This window comes from Castor canadensis, chromosome X (assembly GCF_047511655.1).
Source record: "Castor canadensis chromosome X, mCasCan1.hap1v2, whole genome shotgun sequence".
NCBI classification, from domain to species: Eukaryota; Metazoa; Chordata; class Mammalia; order Rodentia; family Castoridae; genus Castor; species Castor canadensis.
The window spans coordinates 53,056,009-53,079,112 of NC_133405.1; the positions used below are offsets into that span (position 1 = coordinate 53,056,009).

The 23,104-nt window shown below is 40.4% G+C and overlaps 1 protein-coding gene and 1 pseudogene across 12 annotated transcripts in view; both read left to right on the plus strand.

Annotated features, from left to right (window-relative positions):
- Positions 1-23,104, plus strand: part of LOC109700868 (XK-related protein 2) — a 127,875-nt gene that overhangs the window by 42,916 nt on the left and 61,855 nt on the right. The window lies entirely within an intron of this gene.
- Positions 6,374-15,298, plus strand: LOC141419789 (large ribosomal subunit protein eL38 pseudogene; annotated as a pseudogene).

Sequence of the window (23,104 nt, forward strand, 5' to 3'; positions counted from 1 at the left end):
CTGGTTTAAAGAGTTTGGGCAGGCTTTGGGCTATAGGAGTGGTCTTTAGTTGTCTGGTACCTGGCCTTGGGATGACTGAGGTAAAGAAGTATTGTCTCCTATGGCATATGGTTTATATATCAAAGGCATTGCTATAGTTTGGATCTGGACTGTCCCCCAAAGGCCCAAGTTTTGAACATGTCATTTTAACCTGTGGTGCTATTGGGAAGTTGTAGAACCTTTAGGGCTTACTGGAGGAATTTAGGGTGTGTCCTTGGGGGGTATATTGGTTTCCTGGCCCTTTCCTCTTCTCTTTGCTTCCTAGCTCCGTGGAGCAGCTTTGTTCCACCATGCACATTCTCCCTGCCATGATGTTCTGCCTTGCCACAGGCCCAAAGGCAATGGAGCCAAGTGACCATAGGCTGAAACCTCTGAACCAAAGATCCTAAATAAATCTTTCACAGTTATTTATCTCAGGCATTTTGTTACATCGATGGAAAAGTGACTGACATCTATCTTTTGGCTGTGCCTTGCTGTCTCTAAGAATTGGCTAGCTCTGGGAAGGACAGTCTCTCCCCAGCCAGAAAGGCTTTTTTAGATGTCAAAATAGCATAATATACAGAAATACACACACTATAAAATACAATAAATATCCAATTTAAAAGACTAGAAGGAAATAATCTAAAATTATAAAAGTGTTTATGGTAGTCAGCTGAGCTTTTTCCATTTCCTTATGTTTTAATTTATGCTGGCAGAGTGGCTCAAGTGATAGAGTGGCTGCCTAGCAACCATGACGCCCTGGGTTCAAACCTCAGTACCTCCAAAAAATTTAATTCTATTTAATGGGTTATGTTTTTGTTTTTAAGTCAGGGTCTTGCTAAGTAGCACAGGCTGGTTTCAAACTTGTTCCTCCTTCCTGCTAGGATTACAGGCAAGCACCATCATGTATGGCTTGGGGTTATATTTTTAATATTTTATAACTTAAAAATTTCAGAAAACAGCTATTATTTGATAAAACATTTTTTTCTTTTGCCCCCATATCAGTAAATAGCAAAACCATTTACCAGTTACCAAAGCCAGAAACCAGAGAGTTCTCTTTCTTATTCCTCTATCCAACTGCCTGCAAGGTAGATTCCACCTGGATTTCTTATAGATACTCTAAACAACAGATTTTGTAATGTTAAATGCTCTATCTTTCCTCCAAACATGTTTTTTCTCCTCTATTCCCAGTCGTGATGAGTATAGCAATCTATGTAGTCACCCGAGCCAGAATCTCTGAGTTACCCTATACTGTTCCCCCCTCAATCCAATTTATCACCAAATCGTCATCCCCTCAGGCCACCTTCATCTCTCACCAGATCATTATAGCAAGTCATCTTCCCAACTAATGCTTATGCCACACTTGCCATCCTTGATTCAATTCTCTACAGCCCATTTTTCTAAAATGCAAGTTTCTCCATTGCTGAAAACCTTTCATTGACTTCTTAATACTTTTTAAAATAAAGTCCCCAGTTTTGTTTTGTTTTTTTACAGTACTGGGATTTGAACACTTGCTAGGCAGATGCTCTACCACTTGAGCCAGTCCGCCAGCTCTGTTTTTAGTTGGGTATTTTTGAGATATGGTCTTGAGAACTATTTGCCCAGGCTGGCTTCAAAGTGTGATCCTCCTAAGTAGCTAAGATTACAGGCATGAGCCACCGGCTCCCAGCAAGTCCCCAATTCTTGATGAAGCTTAAAAATCACTTCATAATCTGGGGAGCTTCATTACTCCATATACATTGAATTCCTTTTCCTGAAAAGGACAAATTTCATTCATTCTGTTCCTTTTCACATTCTGTTTCCTCAGCTTTGAATGCTCTTTCCCCTATCTCTTCTGGTTAACTATTCATCTTTGTGTTTTTAACAGGAATGTCTAATGAATAATAAATATAAGGGTTAGCTGTGGACAGTCAGCTTCCTTATAGTTGGGGTTTTTTTTTTAATATCCTGTTAAGTGATTTTATAATCATGCTTCCATTGATTTTTTTTTTTACTTTTTAAACTTTTTTATTGTTTTATTATTCATATGTGCATACAAGGCTTGGGTCATTTCTCCCCCCTACCCCCCACCCCCTCCCTTACCACCCACTCCTCCCCCTCCCTCTCCCCCCCACCCCCTCAATAGCAGAAACTATTTTGCCCTTATTTCTAATTTTGTTGTAGAGAGAGTATAAGCAATAATAGGAAGGAACAAGGGTTTTTGCTGGTTGAGATAAGGATAGCTATACAGGGAGTTGACTCACATTGATTTCCTGTGCGTGTGTGTTACCTTCTAGGTTAATTCTTTTTTATCTAATATTTTCTCTAGTTCCTGGTCCCCTTTTCCTATTGGCTTCAGTTGCTTTTAAGGTGTCTGCTTTAGTTTCTCTGCGTTAAGGGCAACAAATGCTAGCTAATTTTTTAGGTGTCTTACCTATCCTCACCCCGCCCTTGTGTGCTCTCGCTTTTATCATGTGCTCAAAATCCAATCCCATTGTTGTGTTTGCCCTTGATCTAATGTCCACATATGAGGGAGAACATACGATTTTTGGTCTTTTGGGCCAGGCTAACCTCACTCAGAATGATGTTCTCCAATTCCATCCATTTACCAGCGAATGATAACATTTCGTTCTTCTTCATGGCTGCGTAAAATTCCATTGTGTATAGATACCACATTTTCTTAATCCATTCGTCAGTGGTGGGGCATCTTAGCTGTTTCCATAACTTGGCTATTGTGAATAGTGCCGCAAAACATGGGTGTGCAGGTGCCTCTGGAGTAACTTGTGTCACAGTCTTTTGGGTATATCCCCAAGAGTGGTATTGCTGGATCAAATGGTAGATCGATGTTTAGCTTTTTAAGTACCCTCCAGATTTTTTTCCAGAGTGGTTGTACTAGTTTACATTCCCAGCAACAGTGTAAGAGGGTTCCTTTTTCCCCGCATCCTCGCCAACATCTGCTGTTGGTGGTGTTGCTGATGATGGCTATTCTAACAGGGGTGAGGTGGAATCTTAGTGTGGTTTTCATTTGCATTTCCTTTATTGCTAGAGATGGTGAGCATTTTTCATGTGTGTTTCGGCCATTTGAATTTCTTCTTTTGAGAAGGTTCTGTTTAGTTCACGTGTCCATTTCTTTATTGGTTCATTAGTTTTGGGAGAATTTAGTTTTTTAAGTTCCCTATATATTCTGGTTATCAGTCCTTTGTCTGATGTGTAGTTGGCAAATATTTTCTCCCACTCTGTGGGTGTTCTCTTCAGTTTAGAGAGCATTTCTTTTGATGAACAGAAGCTTTTTAGTTTTATGAGGTCCCATTTATCTATGCTATCTCTTAGTTGCTGTGCTGCTGGGGTTTCGTTGAGAAAGTTCTTACCTATACCTACTAACTCCAGAGTATTTCCTACTCTTTCCTATATCAACTTTAGAGTTTGTGGTCTGATATTAAGATCCTTGATCCATTTGGAGTTAATATTGGTATAGGGTGATATACATGGATCTAGTTTCAGTTTTTTGCAGACTGCTAACCAGTTTTCCCAGCAGTTTTTGTTGAAGAGGCTGCTATTTCTCCATCGTATATTTTTAGCTCCTTTGTCAAAGACAAGTTGGTTATAGTTGTGTGGCTTCATATCTGGGTCCTCTATTCTGTTCCACTGGTCTTCATGTCTGTTTTTGTGCCAGTACCATGCTGTTTTTATTGCTACTGCTTTGTAATATAGTTTGAAGTCAGGTATTGTGATACCTCCTGCATTGTTCTTTTGACTGAGTATTGCCTTAGCTATTTGTGGCCTCTTGTGTTTCCATATAAATTTCACGGTAGGTTTTTCGATCTCTTCAATGAATGTCATTGGAATTTTGATGGGAATTGCATTAAACATGTAGATTACTTTTGGAAATATAGACATTTTACTATGTTGATTCTACCAATCCATGAGCATGGGAGATCTCTCCACTTTCTATAGTCTTCCTCGATCTCTTTCTTCAGAAGTGTATAGTTTTCCTTGTAGAGGTCTTTCACATCTTTTGTTAGGTTTACACCTAGGTATTTGATTTTGTTTGAGGCTATTGTAAATGGAATTGTTTTCATACATTCTTTTTCCGTTTGCTCATTGTTAGTGTATAGAAATGCTAATGATTTTTCTATGTTGATTTTATATCCTTCCATTGATTTTATTATGAAGATGTCCAGCACTTGTGGAGTGGCTCGAGTGGTAGAGTGCCTGCCTAGCAAGTGTGAGGCCCTGAGTTCAAACTCTAGTGCCACCAAAAAAAAAAAGAAGAAGAAGAAAGTGTCCAAACAGTTGGCAGAGTGGCTCAAGTAGTAAGAGCACCTGCCTAGCAAGTGTGAGGCCTTGAGCCTTGAGTTCAAACCTCAGGGCCACCAAACAAACAAGACACTCTAGTAGCTCCAGAGTCTTTAATCCCAGCACTCGGGATAGACACGGAGTCAGCAGGATTGTGGCTTTAATGCCAGCCTGGGCTACACAGGAAAATCCTAAAAAGAAAAAAAAAGAAAATGTCCAAACATATAAGGAAATTGAAACACTAAGCACCAGTGTATCCATCACTAAGATTTAATAAATGTTGACATCATGCCATATTTGCTTTACATGATTTCTTTTGATGGAACTGAGGTTTGAACTCAGGGCTTCACACTTGCAAAGCGAGTGCTCTACCTCTTGGGCCACACCTCCAGTCCATTTTGCTCTGGTTATTTTGGAGATGGGGATCTTGCGAACTATTTGCTGAGGTCTGGCCTCAAGCCTCAGTCCTTCCAATCTCAGCTTCTCAAGTAGCTAAGATTATGTGTATGTTTTAAATAAACCACTGAAAGTGAAGTCATAGACATTTTGACACTTTACCTTTAAATATCTGAGCATACATAAGCATAATACTAGAAGCCCAGCTAAGAATATTACCAGTACCTTCTCATTGTCATTAATATCATCTAATATGTAGTTCAGTGCTCCCTAAAATGTGATCTAAAGACTGCCTAATGGTTCATAGGGATATAAAGAGCTTGCACCAGAGTGCATTTCAGAGTGCTGCATCCTTCACCCAAAAAGTCTATTACAAAAAAAGGCAGCTGTGCTTAGCGATGTAGTTCATTTGCACTTACGTACTGACTGAGTAGCACTGGTATATATTCAGTTTCTCCAGTTGTCCCCAAAATGTCATTTATGAGCAATTTACATGTTGTATTTGGCTACTGTGTCTTTTAGTCCCTTTTTTCAGTAGTGTGGCAATTTACATGTTGTATTTGGCTACTGTGTCTTTTAGTCCCTTTTTTCAGTAGTGTGGCAATTTACATGTTGTATTTGGCTACTGTGTCTTTTAGTCCCTTTTTTCAGTAGTGTGGTTTAAACTCAGGGCTTTGTGCCTGCTTGACAGGTGCTCTACTGCTTGAGCCATACTTCCTGCCCTTTGCTAGTCCCTTTTAATCTAGAACAGTCTCTCATTTTTCTTTTCATGGCACTGACTTTTGGAGATCAGGTGTGCCCCACATTATGGTTTTGTCGTGTTGTACAGTAATAACTATACTGGTTGATTCTAGACTCTCTTGTTTTAAGCAAGTACTAATCCTACATCCTCAGAAACCCCTCAGACCTGGGCAAACCAGGATGGTTTATTTTCTTTCAGTGGTATTTAACTCCTTCCAACCCCTGAATTTCTTGTAAACTGGAATTTAAGTCTTAATTAAATTCGGATTAAAACATTTTTGATAAGAATATATTTTTTTCTTTTTTTGAAGGGGCTGGGGTTTGCAAGGGCTTCGCACTTGCAAAGCAGGCTTGAGCCACACCTCCAGTCCATTTTGCTTTGGTTATTTTGGAGATGGGGGGGGGTCTCTCAAACTATTTGCCCAGGCTGGCCTCAAGCCATGATCCTGCTGATCTGAGCCTCCCAAGTAGCTGGGATCACAGGCATGAGCCACCAGCGTCGACCTAAGAATACTTGTTATGTGGTGGTGTGTACTTCATATCATATCCCTTTAAGTACATAATGTCACTTGTCCATTCTTGTAAAGGTAATGGTTAAGGCAATGACCCTCAGAACTCTTCATTTAATTGTGACTATACCGTTGTTCCCCAGTAACCTCTTACCTAAAAATTTTAGCATTCATTGATTGCTATTTCCTGACTTATTTTTTAATATTTAAATTTTATGTTCTGACAGTAATTTCATTAGTAGTTGCAAAATGTTGATTTCCTAATTCTGCTATTCAGGTATATTTATTAGTTGGTAATATTCTGGAAGGATGAGCTTTTCCTCATCTGCAGGTTTATAGACTAGAATTTCTCCAAAAAAGTAAGGCAAATACCTAATTCTTTTCCTTTAAATATTAATTTTTAGAGCAAGAAGTTGATATAATATTTGCTTCTGATGGCGGAAAGTACGGGGTTTTGGTGGTACTGGGGTTTGAACTCAAGGCCTCAAGCTTGCTAGGCAGGCACTCTCCCACTTGAGCCACTCCACCAGCTGAAAGCACTTTTTAAATATAACTTGACTCAAATGTTTTTGTTTGAATTCCGTGTTTTACAATAATTTTCTTCGTGATGTTCAAGTTTTCTCCAGTTTGGCCAATGGGAGTCCTTTTGGCTAGTCCTTCAACATGCCTTCATTAGTCATTTTATTTTTTGGTAAGACAGTGGTTTGAACTCAGGGCTTTGCACTTATAAAGCAGGAACATTGCTGCTTGAGCCACATTCAATCTATTTTGCTCAGGTTATTTTGGAGACGGGATCTTGTGAATTATTTGCCTGGGCTGGCCTCAAACCATGATCCTCCCAATCTCAGCCTCCGAAATAGCTAGGATTACAGATGTGAGCCACTGGTACTCTGGTCCTTCATTAGTTTCTAATGACTTCCTTAGATTCTGACACAAAGCCTACTTTTTTTTTTATGGTGGCATTGAGGTTTGAACTCAGGGCCTCATGCTTACTAGGCAGGTGCTCTTACCACTTAAGCCACTCTGCCAGCCCAAACACATACTTTTTCTTGGTGGTACTGGGGTTTGAACTCAGGGCCTCACACTTGCTAGACAGGTGCTCAACAGCTTGAGCCATGCCCCAGCAGATTCTGCCACAAGATTCCCAAACTCCTTGTACATTTTCCCTGCCCTAGTTCTGGAATCAACCATTTCTCTTGAGCCATGGTTCCTTTTAATGGAGAATGGTATTTAGAAGCCAAGATCTGGATGCTGGGTGTTAGAAGCAAAATCTAATTCCATAGCACTATATTCCAGTCTGTGAATACTAAATCATTAGTACAGTGAGAAACTGTCCTGATTTTCCCTGGGCATGGAATTTTCAGTGTTAAAACCAGGACATCTCAGGCAAACTGGGACAAATTGGTCACCCTAAATTGGTCACTTTGTTAATACATATTAAAGGCTTACAGAGAACAGTAGAAATTGGGGGTTGGGACATAGCAACCAGTGTAACCAAAGTAGCTATAAATTCTCAGGAGATTTTAGAGTTTGTACTAAATAATCTCTTCTAGCTATAAAATATCTAGGTCTGTGGCAGTGGATTGCTTACTTGAATGCACATTAATGCCATCTTGAGAGCAATGAGAAAATACTAATGTGTGGGCCCCAGACATTCCAAATTAATTGCTTTGTGGAAAGGTTGAGGTATCAATATTCTTAAAATGCACCCACACCATGTGATACTAATGTGTAACCAAGGTTGAAAACCAGTGTTCAGGTCAGCCTGTACTTAAGTGTGGTGTCTAGAGCATTAGCTTTGGCATCACTTGGGAGTGTAGTAGAAATGCAATTTTTTGGGTTCCACATAAGCTAAATCAGAAACACAGCCCCACTTTGTGTTTTAACATCCCCTACAGGTACTTTGGTTGATTGATTAATGGATTAGCACTGGGGATTGAACCCAGGGTCTCGCGAGACAAGTGCTCTACCAATTGAGGTACACCCACAGCCCTTTTCATTGTGTTTTGCTTTTGAGATAGGGTTTCACTAACTTTGCCCAGGTTGGCCTCAAACTCGTGATCCTCCTTCTTTTGCCTCCCATGTAGCTAGGGATTACGAGTGTGTACCACCATGCCCTGCTTCCTACAGGTGATTCTGATGCACACTAAAGTTTGAGACCCACCGGTTTTAGGGTGACTCTTCTCAGCCTTGGTCGCACACTCAGATCACCTGAGGACCTTAGAAGTTCCTAAGCATCATTCCTTCAGAGATCCTGATTTAATTCATTTTGGGTATGACCCTAGTGTCTCAGATGACTAATGTCAGCCAAGGATGAAAATCACTAAGATTTTTGTCTCCAAGGCCCAATGTTGATGTGATGAGTAAAAGTGCACATCAAATTGCAAATATAAACTAGTTGGGTAACATGTAGACCAAATATATTAATTTTCTCCTTCATCCTCATCTAGACCTAACCAGGCACTCTTGAGTACTGGTTTGCAGTCCTTTGCTAGTTTTTTTTTAAATTCCTGTAAAGCATTTATTTTTGTATTCCTCCTGCAGTTGGTGGGTGTGATGTAAAGTGGGGCTTAGAAGCAGGATGTGGGGAACGGGCGTTAATCCGGGGCAATCTTAGGCCAGGTGGAATTTAGAGACCCTGGGTTTGCATCCAGAGTGCGGGTAAGGAGGAGGAGGGAGTGTGACAGGAGTGGTATTTCAGAGGTCTAGGCCTGTGCTGTGTTCTCTGTAGACGCCGGTCCACACCTGTGCACTGTGTCACCATACCTCGGAAAATTGAAGAAATCAAGGACTTTCTGCTCATAGCCAGGCAAAAGGACACCAAATATGTCCGGATCAAGAAAAACAAGGATAACACAAAGTTTAAAGTTCACTGCAGCAGATCCTTTTATACCTTGCTCATTAGGGACAAGGACAAGGCAGAGAAGCTGAAAGCAGTCCCCACCCCCAGGTTTGGCAGTGAAGGAGCTGAAATGAACCAGACACACAGAACTGTATTAAAATCTTGAAAAGAAAAAAAAAGTGGGGCTTAGAGACCATAAAATTAACCCTCATAGACTTAAGAGAAAAGTATGGTCTCTTTAATTTTAAAGTAGGGCAATTAAAACGGTTGTCTTCATTCTACTTCCTATCTTCCAGACTGGCTACTTCTCTTTAGGCTCATTTTTAAAGTTGCTGAACAAAAGCTGGGCATGGTGGTTTGTGCCTATAATCACAGCACTCAGGAGGCTCAGTCAGTGAGTTCTCAAGTTTGATGCCAGCCTGGGTTATATACCTAGACTTCAATCTCAAAAAAATTAAGGTTGTTGAACCACTGAGTGCCAATTTTGCCAATGCCCTTGTCTCAGGCTTGGGGTTTCACCTACCACAATGGTTCCCAGTCTGGTCTGCACATTGTAATTACCTATAGAGCTTTAGAAAAACCTCTTAGTTCTAGGAGTTGAGCCCTACCCTAGATATGCTGATTTTATTGGTCTAGGATGTGGTCCAAGTGTATGGATTTTTAAAAGATCCCCACGGCGATTCTAGTGGACAGCCTCAATTATGATCCTTTGATGAAGGCTGTGGTTCCCAAACTTGTCTGCGTCATAAAGTCCTGAGGAATTTTTTCCCCCAACTTCCAAAGCTTAGGCCAAAACCTAAACCCATTAAATCGTCACAGTCTCTGAGTGTGGGACATGGGCATTGGTGATTCTAGTGTGTAATCAGTGCTGGAAACCTCAGGGTTAGAGTATTTGATGATGTCATTTGATTGTTTGGGGGCTGACTGGGAGAAAAGAATGATTGTCATTTGCTGAAATTTAAGTCTTCCACCCTTCACCTTTAAGATCATGTTGCAATTTATAACTTGCAGGATCATTAGTCATTTTCCTAAGGAATATAATTCAAAATGGCATGCCTGTAAAGTGTAGTCATGAATCAGTTGAAACTCTCTTTGAGTTCACTAATTAATCCAAGTGTAAAAGGACATTTGAAATGTAATATAACTATTATGACTGGGTTTAAAAATTTTTCACTCAGCTGATTCTAGTCCATGAGTATTTGTATTTCTACATTACATTTCTCATTGTTTCTCCTCAGATGAAACTAAGCTGGTGACAATACCTATATCTGTCCCAGAACCACACAGTAGAGGACCATGTAAATATCCTCAAGTCCATTCATAACTGTTAGGGAGCCTCAAGATATTTGGAGGGCAGAGGGCTTTAGTCTGAGGACCTAAAAAAGGAATTCAAATATTTCAAGGTGTTTGTATTTACCAACACTTTGATTACTTTTACTTGTATCCAAGCCAAGGAATGTATGAGAACAAGAGAGGGGTGTATTATACTTAACTATTTAGTAGTTTCTTTCTTCTCTCTGGATTGCATGCAAAGCTTGAGAGCAAAGGGCTGTGTCTTGGTCACTGGTGAATTGCTAACATCTAGTACAGTGTCTGAAATGTGCTGAGTGCTCCGAGAGGCAATACAGCATACTGGCTAAGGGAGGTAGCTTTGGAATCAGGCTGACCTGGGCTTGAATCCTGACTCCATCACTTAGGTGCTTTGTGATCTTGGGCAAACTACTTAACCTCTTCAACTCTATTCCCCACCCTTCTCCCTGTAAAATAAGAGTAATGATAGTACAGTACTCCTCAACTTATGAGGAGATTCCATCCCTATAATCCCATCTGAAGGCTGGGCATGGTGGCTCACACCTGTCATTCCAGCAGCTCCAGAGGTGGATACTGGGAGGATCGTGGTTCAAGGTCTGCCAGGACAAAAAGTTAGTGAGACCTCTGTATCAATCAATAGCCAGCAGTGCTGGCATACCTGTGGTCCCAGCTATATGGGAGGCTGTAGACAGGTGGATCATGGTCTAGGCTGGCCCATGCAAAAATGCAAGACCATATCTTTAAAAAGTAACCTAAAAAAAGCAAAATGGGCTGGGGACATTGGCTCAGGTGGCAGAGCACTTGCCTAATCTAACTCAGGGACAGGCCCTGAGTTCAAACCCCCATACAATTGGAGAGAGAGAGAGAGAGAGAGAGAGAGAGAGAGAGAGAGAGAGAGAGAGAAAACCATCATGAATTGACAATATTGTAAAGTGAAAATGCATTTAATACACCTAACCTACCAAACATAGCTTAGCAACATAGTACACCGTGAAGTATCATTGTTTTTGTTTGTGATCACTCTGCTGACTTTGAGCTGCTCAGCATTGCCAGAGTATGGGACAATATATCATTAGGCCTATCTACATTTAAAATTCAAAATCTGGTTTTTACCGAATGCATATTACTTTTGCACCATTGTAAAGTTGAGGAGTTATAACTTGAAACACTGAAAGTTGGTACTTAATTTCAGGCAAACAAAACCAAACACACATTGGAAAGAATCCCTTCCCTGCTGGTGTGGGTGTTTCTCAGCATTTATGTTATAGTTAAATATTACAGCTTCTAGTGAAGTTTAAATACAGTTTGAAGAAAAATGAAGCATAGAACACAGACAGGGAAGGCCATCCCTCTCACTTTGTCATCTTCATAATATTGGTTGCTAAAAATAATCCACTTGTCAAATCCCTTTGTATTACTGTGAGAAGTGCTAATGTAAGACATGTTTTCTGAAAATAACTGTGATGAGGTATCATGGATTAAGGGCTTTGGTACAGAAGTGATGGAGTTCCCTTCTGGGTGCAATAGCTTAGCACCACAAATTGTTCAGAACACCTCCTAGCTTGCCCTTTCAACCTCCTAAGAGGAAACATGTTTCTGGGATGGAGGGAGTTTAAAAACTTAAACATACTGTACCTGTTGTATGTGATCCTGGATTAAGTCCTGAACAGAAAAAGGACATTAGTGGAGAAATTGGTGAAATCTGAATAAAGCCTATAGTTTAGTAACTAGTATTATACTAATGTTAATGTGATAGTTTTGGTCAATATTCCACAGGTAGGTTAGATGTTACTACTGGGGGGAGGTGAGTGAAGGGTATAAACAAACAATACTATACTTACAACTCTTTAGTAAATCTAAAATCCATGTCAAAATGCAAAGTTTTTTTTTTAAAGAAAAAAAACCCTAAACATACTGATTGAAAACTAATTGTAGAAAAACCAGGCCTAGGTGAATATTTTACTTAGATATCCAAATAGGTGCTAGATGGTTGGCTAACTCTTAAGTACTACCAGTGACAAGGTGAGGAGAGGGGTAGCATGTAGCAATGCTCTTACAAATAAGGAACATCTAGAAAGCTATCAAAAAATAGGTCCTTTTAGTATAAGTGAGTCCAGTTCAAAACATGGTGGTCCAACTTAAAAGAGTCCAAATAGAAGTTTTCTTAAACTTCCATCTTAAAGTTGCTTGATCATCTTGGAGCATGGAAGAAATTTCTCATTGTATTGCTAACCCTGAAATGGCAGTGATACAATAGGTTCCCTGAACATAAGCAGGGCAGGGAGAGAAGCGCTTCAGCCCATTTTAAAACACCAGCCTCTTAGCACTCGGTGCTTTCCTAGTCACTGAACCAAATTACCTGTGGAGTTCACTCCAATGTCAGCTAAAAGGCCAATGTGTATGACCTAGTGCATGATGAACATGACAAAGTATTAAAAATGTGTTGAGGGCTGGGGGTGTGGCTCAAGTGGTAGAGTGCCTGCCTGGCAAGCACAAGGCCCTGAGTTCAAACCCATAAAAAACCAAACCAAAACAAAAGGCCATTACTAAAAATGTGGTGGTGCATGCTTGTAATTCCAGCACTCAGGAGGCAGAGGAAGGCCAGCCTGGGCTACATAGTGAGATTCTCAAAAAACAAACAAACAAAACCCAGAACAATAAAATCCATGGTGGGGTCTCCTAAATTCTTTAGAGATGTACTTTTATATGTGTGCTTTCTGCAGTTGTGATCACTTGTACTCAATCTTTCCTAGTCTGATTTCCACCGGCACAGTGCACATAATTACCAGCTTTAATGACTATGTAACATTCCATTGTATAAAATAGCATGCCAGTTCTTAGGACTGGGCTTATTTTTCTGAGCATATCTAAAGGCCTGCTGTCTCTTAGCACTAGAGGTCTATTTTAGTTCCTGGAAGTGACGGCTAGCATGAGCGTGGGATCGTGTGGGATTCTTGAGTCATCAGCACTCAGCACAGTCTGAGTGCTTTATTAACACTGCTCTGCCCACTACTCCACAGCAGAGCCCCCAGGCACCCTGGACATGAGCCCACCACTTTCTGGATACAGAGGCAGAAGTATAAGCCCCCTAATTTCCATAAACCCTGACCCTGAGCTAGTATCCACATGCCAGCAGCGGGAAATAGCTGGTGCTTTCTCTCTTGTCTGAGGTAACAATGCCAGCTGCCTCCCCTAGAGCCTGAAGAGAGAGAAAAGGCAAGGAAAGTGGGGGTATAGACTATTACAGCTGAGGGAATGAGGTGCAGGTCAGGGATGCCGTAGGTATAGTTCATCTGGGCATGTCTGTGAAAATGAAACGGGGTGAGGGGATGAGTTCAAGTCTTGGGAAGCTCCATGACAGTGCTCATTCTCTGTACCCCTTCCTGTCAGAAATCTAAGTTTTGGTGTTCCAGTGAAGGATTTACAGGGCTGAGTAACAAAGCAGTGAATCTACATTTGACTCCTAACCCAGCCATGGTCAATGACATCTTGTGATTAAGGACACTAGTTGGCAGGGTTCTCCTGAGAAAAAGTGATGTCGTGTTTGGTACACTTCATTATTTTGTCTTGCCAGTAGCAACCGCTTTGGAAAGGAGTGATTTGAAGAGGTTCCTGCAAGGGAAGAATCATACTCAAAGATCTCTGGTGTAGCCCAGGTATCCACACTCAAATCTCAGAGATTTATAGCTATGACTGGTTTCCATCCTTCAACCCTAAATTATCACTGGTCTTTCTTTTTTCTTTTCTTTCTTCTTTTTTTTTTTTTTGGTGGTACTGGGTATTGAACTCAGGGCCTCCCACGTGCTAGATAAGCACTCTACTAATTGAGCCACTCACCCAGTCTTTTTTATTTTTGGTGGTATTAGGGTTTAAACTCAGGGCTTCACACTTGCTAGGCTGGCACTGTACTGCTTGAGCCACACCTCCAGACATTTTTTTTGAGATAGGGTCTCACTATGTAGCCTAGGCTAGCCTGAAACTCGAGATCCTCCTTCCTCAGCTTTTTGAGTGTTGGGATTAGAGGCATGCACCACCATGCCTGGATTCGCTGTTATTTATTAATCTTTATTGTGTGCTAACTATATATGACCCATGTTCTGCAGATGGTAGACTGCTTTGCAGCCCTGCTGACAGTGTACTATTGGTGAGTAGAAACAACAAACACATGAATGATTAGTGGGAACTGGAGTGAAAGAATCGAAAACCACTTGACCAGGGGATACAGAGAATTCTTCAGTCAGAAAGCCTAAGTCTGTCTGGAAGACAAAATGGGGAGGTACCTGAAGCCATGATGGGAGGTTTGTTGAATGATGAGCCAGAGCATATGCTTGAAGTACCTCTGACAGGAGCTAGACTTTGAAAGTCCTAGAGGGAGGCCAAGATATTGTCCCCTAAAAAGAACCCCCCACACACAGGGAAACCATTTTACCTTAAGAAAATTTGCCCTTTGTCTCAGGAAACTGCCCTTATCTTGGTCCCTGGGGTGCCATGCTGAGATAGAGATTTGTAAAACCCCTTTGGAAGAAGTAGGATTCTCACAGAAGAGGATGTGAGAGGCAGTGATTATAATTACCCTAGATTCTCTACGTTCTTTGTCCTTCAGATCAACACATGTCTTTGAGTTCATCTCTACATAAAAGGGGATACCTTTTCAAGTAGAGCCTTTAATTTACTTTTAAAAGTAAAAGTATAGCTTTCTAGTGATATGAGATCTTCCCCTAAATCATCATAATAATAGGTAACATTTAATGAGGTACTTAAGATGTGCCAGGCACTATGCTAAACATTTTTGTATGGATTGTCCCCTTGAAACTTCCCAACCCGCCTGTGAGGTAGGTTACCATTATTTCTCTCTTCACTGGGGAAATTGCCAGGTTGCCCATTGATACAGGGTTTAGAAAATATATTAACAGCCTGTAGCAATGAAATTAAGATTTATTCCAAAAAGCATTTTTCCTTTGCATGAATAAGGGTATATTGGTTGTATTTGGGAGAGTTCTTTTAAAAAGTTTTTGTAATTGATAGAGTCTATCTGGGAAAATTTTGTTGACACCTAGGAACACATACATTGCACAAATAGGATGTGTGCCGATACTCAGTTTTGTTAAAAGTTGTTTGACCTAAATTCTCCACTCTGCTCTTTTTCACAGGTCACACTCACATCCCCTTTTTCCACTCATTTGCCTTTCCTTGTTGGCTGCGTTTGCCTACCTCATAAACACATATGACATAGAGAAATGTGAATGATCCAATTTTCTTTTTTTTTTTACATTTGTGCTTGCTTAAGCTGTATTTTTTTTCTTTTTTTTTTTCATTTTTCTTTTATTATTCATATGTGCATACAAGGCTTGGGTCATTTCTCCCCCCGCCCCCACCCCCTCCCTTACCACACACTCCGCCCCCTCCCTCTCCACCCCCCTCAATACCCAGCAGAAACTATTTTGCCCTTATTTCTAATTTTGTTGTAGAGAGAGTATAAGCAATAATAGGAAGGAACAAGGGTTCTTGCTGGTTGAGATAAGGATAGCTATAAAGGGCATTGACTCACATTGATTTCCTGTGCGTGGGTGTTAACCTTCTAGGTTAATTCTTTTTGATCTAACCTTTTCTCTAGTACCTGTTCCCCTTTTCCTATTGGCCTCAGTTGCTTTAAGGTATATGCTTTAGTTTCTCTGTGTTAAGGGCAACAAATGCTAGCTAGTTTTTTAGGTGTCTTACCTATCCTCACCCCTCCCTTGTATGCTCTCGCTTTTATCATGTGCTCATAGTCCAATCCCCTTGTTGTGTTTGCCCTTGATCTAATGTCCACATGTGAGGGAGAACATACGATTTTTGGTTTTTTGAGCCAGGCTAACCTCACTCAGAATGATGTTCTCCAATTCCATCCATTTACCAGCGAATGATAACATTTCGTTCTTCTTCATGGCTGCATAAAATTCCATTGTGTATAGATACCACATTTTCTTAATCCATTCGTCAGTAGTGGGGCATCTTGGCTGTTTCCATAACTTGGCTATTGTGAATAGTGCTGCAATAAACATGGATGTGCAGGTGCCTCTGGAGTAACAGTCTTTTGGGTATATCCCCAAGAGTGGTATTGCTGGATCAAATGGTAGATCGATGTCCAGCTTTTTAAGTAGCCTCCAAATTTTTTTCCAGAGTGGTTGTACTAGTCTACATTCCCACCAACAGTGTAAGAGGGTTCCTTTTTCCCCACATCCTCGCCAACACCTGTTGTTGGTGGTGTTGCTGATGATGGCTATTTTAACAGGGGTGAGGTGGAATCTTAGCGTGGTTTTAATTTGCATTTCCTTTATTGCTAGAGATGGTGAGCATTTTTTCATGTGTTTTCTGGCCATTTGAATTTCTTCTTTTGAGAGAGTTCTATTTAGTTCACGTGCCCATTTCTTTATTGGTTCATTAGTTTTGGGAGAATTTAGTTTTTTAAGTTCCCTATATATTCTGGTTATCAGTCCTTTGTCTGATGTATAGTTGGCAAATATTTTCTCCCACTCTGTGGGTGTTCTCTTCAGTTTAGAGAGCATTTCTTTTGATGAACAGAAGCTTTTTAGTTTTATGAGGTCCCATTTATCTATGCTATCTCTTAGTTGCTGTGCTGCTGGGGTTTCGTTGAGAAAGTTCTTACCTATACCTACTAACTCCAGAGTATTTCCTACTCTTTCTTGTATCAACTTAAGAGTTTGGGGTCTGATATTAAGATCCTTGATCCATTTGAGTTAATCTTGGTATAGGGTGATATACATGGATCTAGTTTCAGTTTTTTGCAGACTGCTAACCAGTTTTCCTAGCAGTTTTTGTTGAAGAGGCTGCTATTTCTCCATCGTATATTTTTAGCTCCTTTGTCAAAGACAAGTTGGTTATAGTTGTGTGGCTTCATATCTGGGTCCTCTATTCTGTTCCACTGGTCTTCATGTCTGTTTTTGTGCCAGTACCATGCTGTTTTTATCATTATTGCTTTGTAATATAGTTTGAAGTCAGGTATTGTGATACCTCCTGCATTGTTCTTTTGACTGAGTATTGCCTTGGCTATTCGTGGCCTCTTGTGTTTCCATATAAATTTAACAGTAGATTTTTCAATCTCTTTAATGAATGTCATTGGAATTTCGATGGGAATTGCATTAAACATGTAGATTACTTTGGGGAGTATCCACATTTTTACTGTGTTGATTCTACCAATCCATGAGCATGGGAGATCTCTCCACTTTCTATAGTCTTACTCAATTTCTTTCTTCAGAAGTGTATAGTTTTCCTTGTAGAGGTCTTTCACATCTTTTGTTAGGTTTACACCTAGGTATTTGATTTTATTTGAGGCTATTATAAATGGAATTGTTTTCATACATTCTTTTTCCGTTTGCTCATTGTTAGTGTATAGAAATGCTAATGATTTTTCTATGTTGATTTTATATCCTGCTACCTTGCTATAGCTATTGATGATGTCTAGAAGCTTCTGAGTAGAGTTTTTTGGGTCTTTAAGGTATAGGATCATGTCATCTGCAAATAGGAATATTTTGACAGTTTCTTTACCTATTTGTATTCCTTTTATTCCTTCTTCTTGCCTAATTGCTCTGGCTAGGAATTCCAGTACTATGTTGAATAGGAGTGGAGATAGTGGACATCCTTGTCTGGTTCCTGATTTTAGAGGGAATGGTTTTAATTTTTCTCCGTTAAGTATAATGCTGGCTGTAGGTTTGTCATATATAGCTTTTATAATGTTGAGGAACTTTCCTTCTATTCCTAGTTTTCTTAGAGCTTTTATCATGAAATGATGTTGGATCTTATCAAAGGCTTTTTCTGCATCTATTGAGATGATCAAGTGGTTTTTGTCTTTGCTTCTGTTAATGTGGTTTATTACGTTTATTGATTTTCGTATGTTGAATCACCCCTGCATCCCTGGGATGAAGCCTACTTGGTCGTGGTGAATAATCTTTTTGATGTGTTGCTGAATTCGGTTTGCCATTATTTTGTTGAGGATTTTTGCATCAATGTTCATTAAGGAGATTGGCCTATAGTTCTCCTTTTTGGAGGTGTCTTTGCCTGGTTTTGGGATAAGTGTAATACTAGCTTCATAAAATGTGTTTGGCAGTTTTCCTTCCCTTTCTATTTCATGGAACAGTTTAAGGAGGGTTGGTATCAGTTCTTCTTTAAAGGTCTGATAGAATTCAGCTGAGAATCCATCAGGTCCTGGACTTTTCTTTTTGGGGAGACTCTTGATTGCTGCTTCAATTTCATTTTGTGTTATAGGTCTATTCAGGTGATTAATTTCCTCTTGGTTCAGTTTTGGATGATCATATGTATCTAGAAATCTGTCCATTTCTTTTAGATTTTCAAATTTATTTGAATATAGGTTCTCAAAGTAGTCTCTGATGATTTCCTGGACTTCCATGGTGTTTGTTGTTATCTCCCCTTTTGCATTCCTAATTCTACTAATTTGGGTTTTTTCTCTCCTCATTTTAGTCAGGTTTGCCAGGGGTCTATCGATCTTGTTTATTTTTTCAAAGAACCAACTTTTTGTTTCATTAATTCTTTGTATGGTTTTTTTGGTTTCTGTTTTGTTGATTTCAGGTATTATTTTTATTATTTCTCTCCTATTTGTTTTGGGATTTGCTTGTTCTTCTTTTTCTAGGCGTTAGAGTTGTATCATTAGGTAATTGATTTGGGATCTTTCAATCTTTTTAATATATGTACTCATGGCTATAAACTTTCCTCTCAAGACTGCCTTAGCTGTGTCCCATAGGTTCCGGTAGGTTGTGTTTTCATTTTCATTGACTTCCAGGAACTTTTTAATTTCATCTTTTATTGCATCGATGATCCACTCTTCATTAAGTAATGAGTTATTTAGTTTCCAGCTGTTTGCATGTTTTTTGTCTTTACTTTTGTTGTTGAGTTCTACTTTTACTGCATTGTGGTCAGATAGTATGCACGGTATTATTTCTATTTTCTTATATTTGCTGAGGCTTGCTTTGTGCCCTAGGATATGATCTATTTTGGAGAAGGTTCCATGGGCTGTTGAGAAGAATGTATATTGTGTAGAGGTTGGATGAAATGTTCTGTAGACATCTACTAGGTCCACTTGATCTATTGCATTTTTTAGATCTTGGATTTCTTTATTGAGTTTTTGTTTGGATGACCTATCTATTGATGATAATGGAGTGTTAAAGTCTCCCACAACCACTGTGTTGGCGTTTATATATGCTTTTAGGTCTTTCAGGGTGTGTTTGATGAAATTGGGTGCGTTGACATTGGGTGCGTACAGATTGATGATTATTATTTCCTTTTGGTCTATTTCCCCTTTTATTAGTATGGAATGTCCTTCTTTATCTCATTTGATCAATGTAGGTTTGATGTCTACTTTGTCAGAGATAAGTATTGCTACTCCTGCCTGTTTTCGGGGGCCATTGGCTTGGTAAATCTTCTTCCAGCCTTTCATCCTAAGCATATGCTTATTTCTGTCGGTGAGTTGACTCTCCTGTAAGCAACAAATTGTTGGATCTTCTTTTTTAATCCATTTTGTCAAACGGTGTCTTTTGATGGGTGAATTAAGTCCATTAACATTAAGCGTTAGTACTGATAGGTATGTGGTGATTCCTGCCATTTAGTTGTCTTAGTTTTTTGAAGGTTTGATTGTGTGTACCTAACTTGATGTTACTCTCTACTGTCTTGCTTTTTCTTATCCTGTGGTTTGGTGCTGCCTGCCTTTTCATGGTTAAGTTGGGTGTCACTTTCTGTGTGCAGGATCCCTTGCAGAATCTTTTGTAATGGTGGCTTTGTGGTCACATATTGTTTTAGTTTCTGCTTATCATGGAAGACTTTTATTGCTCCATCTATTTTGAATGATAGCTTTGCTGGGTAGAGTATCTTGGGGTTGAAGTTATTTTCATTCAGTGCCCGGAATATCTCACCCCACGCTCTTCTTGCTTTTAATGTTTCTGTTGAGAGGTCTGCTGTGATTTTGATGGGTTTACCTTTGTATGTTACTTGTTTTTTCTCTCTTACAGCCTTCAATATTCTTTCCTTAGTTTCTGAACTTGTTGTTTTAATGATGATATGTCGTGGAGTAGTTCTATTTTGATCTGGTCTGTTTGGTGTCTTGGAGGCCTCTTGCATATGTATGGGAATATCTTTCTCTAGATTTGGGAAATTTTCCGTTATATTTTGTTGAATATATTACGCATTCCCTTCGCTTGCTCCTCTTCTCCTTCTTCGATGCCCATGATTCTCAAGTTTGGTCTTTTGATGGAGTCAGTGAGTTCTTGCATTTTCTTTTCACAGGTCTTGTGTTGTTTAATTAATAGTTCTTCGGTTTTTCCTTTAATTACCATTTCATCTTCAAGTTCTGAGATTCTGTCTTCTGTTTGTTCTATTCTGCTGGATTGGCCTTCCCTTTTGTTTTGCAGTTCTGTTTCGTTCTTTTTTCTGAGGTTTTCCATATCCTGGCAGTTTTCTTCTTTATTGTTGTCTATTTTTGTCCTGAGTTCATTTATCCATTTATTCATTGTGTTCTCTCTTTCACTGTGGTGTTTATACAGTGCTTCTATGGTTTCCTTTATTTCTTCTTTTGCTTTTTCAAATTCTCTATTTTTATTGTCTTGGAATTTCTTGAGTGTCTCCTGTACATTTTGGTTGACCCTATCCAGTATCATCTCTATAAAATTCTCATTGAGTACTTGTAGTACTTGTAGTATGTCTTCTTTTAAATTATTCTTGTGGGCGTCATTGGGTCCTTTGGCATAGTTTATCTTCATTTTGTTGGAGTCTGGATCTGAGTTTCTGTTCTCTTCATTCCCCTCTGGTTCCAGTACTAATTTTTCGCTGTGGGGAAACTGGTTTCCCTGTTTTTTCTGTCTTCCCGTCATTGTCCTTGGTGTTGTTACTGTCCCTGTACTGTGTGTAATTAAGTATTTTCTAGCTTGTAATAATAACAGAGGTAATATTTAGAATGGAAGAGTGAGCTGAGATGGAAAGCAAGAAGTTAAAGAAAAGGGGAAAACAAATATACAGACAAGAGGGAGAAAGCAGAACAAGGTATCAGACAAGAGAGTTTCAAAGGTATAAACAGGGAGTGTTAGTGTACTAATTGACAGTAAGCTGAACAGACATTAGAGAGACAGAGAGAGGATTGAAAATCAAAGATAAAAAAAATAAAAAATAAGTAAATGAAAGTAATATCTATATATAAAAATGAATTAAAATAAAATGGAAAATAGAAAATAAAAAAAAAAAACCAAAAAGCTTCCATGTTTATATGCAATGCAGTTTCAGTCTTAATAATTTGGGTGTCTGTCTCAATCTCCAGTCCTGGAGTTGGTGCCTCAGATGTTGTTCTGTATTTGTCTCATCAAAGGGGACGCATAAAGTAGAACTACACACTCACACACACACACACACACACACACACACACACACACACACACACACAAAAAGCCCCACCAAGTGTCCCCAGTTCAAATGCAATACAGTTTCAGTATGTTTTTTGGCTTGCAGGTGTAATTCGGTTGTTCTCTCATCAAAGGTAGGGAGAAAAAGAAAAAAAGCGTCTGGAGACAGTTCTGAGAGTGGTATCTGCAACTGTGGCTTGCCTGCCTGCTGCTCTCAGCCTGTAGCTAGCGGCGTTATTTATGCAGATCTCTGAGGTGAGCTAGCACTCACCTGGTCCCACAGGCTTTGTTTGCTCAGAGTTCTCCTGTGCGGGAGCCTCTGCTACAGGCTTTCCCCTTTCCAAGCACTGGGAAAGGTGACACTGCCCCCAGGTTGTCAGGCCTGCGTGTTTATTTACAGTTCATATGGGAGGTGGGTCTTCCCCCCTCTTCTGTGCAGTTTTCCTCCCACCGCCACTTTCACAAGCTTTCCTGCTCCTGTTTACTGGGCGGTGCTGCTGCTCCTGCTGGCCGCCATGTTTGTTTACAGTTCACGTGGGAAGTGGGTCTTTCCCCCTCTCCTGTGGAGTTTTCCTCCCTCTGCCACTCTCACAAGCTTCCCCGCTCCTGGTTGCTGGGCGCGTGCCCCGCTCCCGCCAGAGGCTCTCCGGCCTGCCTGGCTTGTTTATTTACAGTCCCGGGAAGGATTCCCTTCCCCCAATCTTCAGCACTCAGGGCGCCCCACCCTCTTTCCAGCGTGTCTTAACTGTTCTTATTGCTTATTACTCAGTTTCTCTTTTTTTCCCCGGGTGGAGGTCAGTCTGTCCAGGGGGCTATGCTGCTCTGGCCCAGGCTTGTCTGTGGGGCTACCGCGGTACCGCGAAGCTCACCTGGTCCTCGTCTTCCCAAGCCATATGGGCGCCGGCCACTGGCTGCCCCGGGGGCCCTCCTCGTTTCTCCGTTTAATGTGAAGTGGAGATTCTCTGCACCGGCTGGAGATGTGGAGGGGTCAAAGTTATGCCTTTTCTCGGTGATTATGCCTGCAAAGTGTGTCTCCAGCGTCTCTCCAAGATTTCACTATAGGAGGGTTGCTTTCTGCTTCCTACCTCTAGCTGCCATCTTCTCCAATTTTCTTTTTTGTTGCTGCTTCTGAGACAGGGTCTCACTATGTAGTCCAGGCTGGTCTGGAACTCACTATATAGCCCAAGTTGGCCTCGAACTTGCAATTCTTCTACCACTGCCTCCCCAGTGCTGGGATAACAGGTTTGCACCACCATGCCTGGTGCTTAATTTTCTTAAGAATCGGTGTCTATTGACCTTTAGTCTCTTGCGTGATAAGACATTTTTGGGAGTGCTGGGGATTGAACCCAGGCTCTTGTATATGCTAGACAAATGCTCTCCCACTGAACCACATCCCGGTCCCCAAATGCTTCTTCAGTAGAAGCATTTGCTGGTTTCTGGGTAATAGTGTTTGTCAGCAGAATTCTCTGATGTTATTTATCAGGTAAATTAGAGGAAAGTATATGGGCTGAGAAGCCTAAAGACTCAGAAGGATGCAGTGTTTTGAGGCAGGTTAGGGCATGGCTTGAGGCTGCACAGGACATGGGGTTTTTCAGAGCATCTCTGCCAGTGACCAG